This window comes from Herpailurus yagouaroundi, unplaced genomic scaffold (genome assembly GCF_014898765.1).
Source record: "Herpailurus yagouaroundi ecotype Mexico unplaced genomic scaffold, PumYag 139, whole genome shotgun sequence".
In the NCBI taxonomy this organism is placed as follows: Eukaryota; Metazoa; Chordata; class Mammalia; order Carnivora; family Felidae; genus Herpailurus; species Herpailurus yagouaroundi.
In genome coordinates, this window is record NW_024412394.1 from 21,786,547 (window position 1) to 21,789,936 (window position 3,390).

Here is a 3,390-nt window from a genome sequence, read left to right on the forward strand (position 1 = left end):
TGTTCAAATCTAGTGTCTACAATATGTGCTGCAACCATTCACAGGCTATTAAAAGTAACCTGTTTATTGATATGACTTTGGATTTCAACATCACATGGATTTAATTTAAGCAAGATTTGTTAGTATTTTGCATGGGCACAGAGCCAGGCAGCAGAGTTGAGAAGAAAAGATACTGCCTTGGGAATTAAGAGATAAAAGTTCTGGTATACTTTGTATTTTTAACTAGATACTTCATTTTAGGGAAGTCAATAATTATTTGCCTCCATATCTTTCTTTAAAATGAGCTGAAAATACTTGCTCCACTTAGCTCAGAGGGTTGTGTGAGCTTTCTTTGTAAAGTGAGACTTCTCTAAAGATACCAATAATATTTCCCAAACATACCATCCGTTTGACAGGCTGTTTTAAACAAACGTAATTGTTTTACAACTTACTCCTCTCCTTTCTTTTGCAAAAATTATAGGCATACACATTTCGTTTTGAATTTAAATAAAGTGATTGTATTCTAAAGCTCATATGGTCAAGTTTTCAATACATCATGAGTTTGGTGGCTATAAACATTGAGGGAACCATGGCCTTCTACAATGGACTAAGGTCATTCTTTCCAGTCACAACCACATCCAAGTGGATTTCACCACTCTCTCCACACACTGATTGAAATACAGTGGTACAGTGCTTGCTGCTAATTTAGAGACACCCACTGTCCTCATTCCAAAGTTCAGCCAACTTCTCTGCTCCTTACTGAAGTCCACAAATAGGATGGTACTTGACTTTTGAAAGTACTTTCACGTAAAGTACTGTTATTCTCTTCCCTTTTTCTTTCACAATCAACTTTCTCTTCTTTTCTCTTCTCTTCTCTCTACCCCCTGCATTTTTTCTCAAAATAGCCATAAAAAAACAAACAGCTGGCCCTTCTATAGCTCTCTTAGAAGAGGTCCTGAAGGACATTGTAGGATGAGAAGATAGTATCTGACAATTCCAGTGTCCCTTCACAAATCAATCTTTCTTTGAAATTTTGTTTTAATGATCATCTGGGATAATAACTTTTGTAAATTTATAACCTGCTAAGTAATGTGGCATTGCATTTGCCTTTATTCATCTCAAAACCACCTCTTTTCAACACAAGATGAGACTTGCTGGAAGTAAACACAGAGGCTATCAGAATGTAGTCAGGCTTTAATTGGGGGAAGCTGAACCAGATGCTGGGCTAGAATAGGATGCAGATTCAATGGAAGGAAGGCAATTAAAAATTTAGCTTCCACAGCTGTCAAATTTGGTGTGGGACTATAACCTGTCATACAACAAATGCAGGGGTCATTTCAAAAGAAAATCTGAGAGCTTTCTTTCACGTTGTTGAAAAAGTCAGACTCAGTTGAGTCTCTCTGCTAGCTCCTTTTTATTCCTGACTTCCATTTTACAAACATGATCACCAAGGAGTCTTACTGGGTTTGGTTTCATATTTTTCATTTTGATACATATAGGTAGTTTTCATGATCCTCATGGAATCTCTTATCTAAGAGAATCTTCTTCCTCTTTCTTTAATTTAGGATTGCAACAGACTTATGCTTTGTGGGCTTCTCTAGCTCATGTTAATATAATCTGTTAGTCATGTCAACATTTTTTCATAGCTTTTTCTTTGTTGCTTTGCTATGTACAAGATTTTGAGATCAACTGTGTTTGCTAAATATTCAATAACATATTTTCAAATGGTCAATTAGCTTACTGTAGGTTTTTTTTTCAAATATCTACTTTTTAAGTGTGCTGAAATCAAATAACTATAAAATGAATTTGGCCTTTTTTCTTACTTTATTTTTTTAATTTTTTATTTATTTTTGAGAGAGAGAGACAGAGACAGAGCGTGAGTGGGGGAGGGGTAAGAGAGAAGGAGACACAGAATCTGAAGCAGGCTCCAGGCTATGAGCTGTCAGCAAAGAGGCTGACACGGGGCTTGAATTCACAAACTGCAAGATCATGACCTGAGACAAAGTCGGACGCTTAACTGACTGAGCCACTCAGGTGCCCCTTTTCTTACTTTAAATAAGCCAAGAATATCAATTTTTTTAAAAGAGGTAATGCATATACAGAACAAATACATTCCTTATGAAGTAAAGATGATATAGAACCTAGGCTTTTCTTTGGCTTAACGAGAGAACTAGAGATCAGCGCATGTTGTAAACCCTAGAGGTACTACTACAATAATAAAGTATTTAATAAGTATAGCCAGTAACTCAATAATGAAGATACTATGAAACACCAAAATATATTAAATCCATTAGAAGATGAGAATAAAGAAAAATATAATAAAGAATAGATGGAAAGACTGAAAACAAATAGAAAATGGTAGCTATACACCCAACCAGATTAATAATTACTTTAAATTTAAATGGTCGAAATCAGCGGTTAACAAACTAGGGCTCATGTGTCAAATCCAGCCTGCCATCTATTTTTGTAAACAAAGCTTTACTGCAACACAGCCAGCCTCATGTGTTTATGCATTGTCCATATATTCTTTTGTACTGCCATGAGAAAGCTGAGTAGATGAAAGGAGAGACCTGCAAAGCTTAAAATATTTACTATCTGGTTCGTTATAGAGAAAGTTTGCTGACCTCTGATTTAAACCTTTAGCTGAAAATAGTCAGACTAGATACACAGCAAGATTCAACTATATACTGCCTACAAGAAATCTTTGCACTTGTGATGTAAAGACATAGATGAGATAAAAATCAAACGAAAAAGGTGTTATTATGCAAATTATTTTCCAAAGAATGCTGAGTGTCTATATTAACATCAAAATGTATTTCATAATGAGGACTATTACCATGGATGAAACGGAGAATTCATAAGCAAAAAAGAATCAATCCATCCAGAAAACATGACATCCCTCAATGTGTGTGCACTGTGTAAGAGAGCTTTAAAATACATAAAGCAAAAACAGACAGAATTACAAGGAAAGGAAACTCCGAAATTGTTGTTGGAAGGTACCATACTCCTCTTTTAGCACTGGGAGGACAAGTAGACAAAAAATCATGCAGAACAGAGAAAACTTGAAAAATACTATTAACTGATGTGGTTTATGAAATACTCCATCTGAGGACAGCAGAATACATATTCTTTTCAGAATAGATGGTGTATTTCCAGAATAAACCATATGCTGCTCCATAAAATAAGTCTCATTACATTTAAAAGAACTGATAGGTTTTTTTTTCTGCCAACAAAATTGAATTAAAATTCAGTAACAGAAAGAAATCTGAAAAATACCTTAATATTAGAAATTAAATAATACCACTATAAATAATCCATCTATCAAAAAAGGAATCACAAGGGGAATTAGAAAATACTTTGAACTTAATGAAAATGAAAAGCAGCATATAAAAATTTAAGGATATGGGTAAG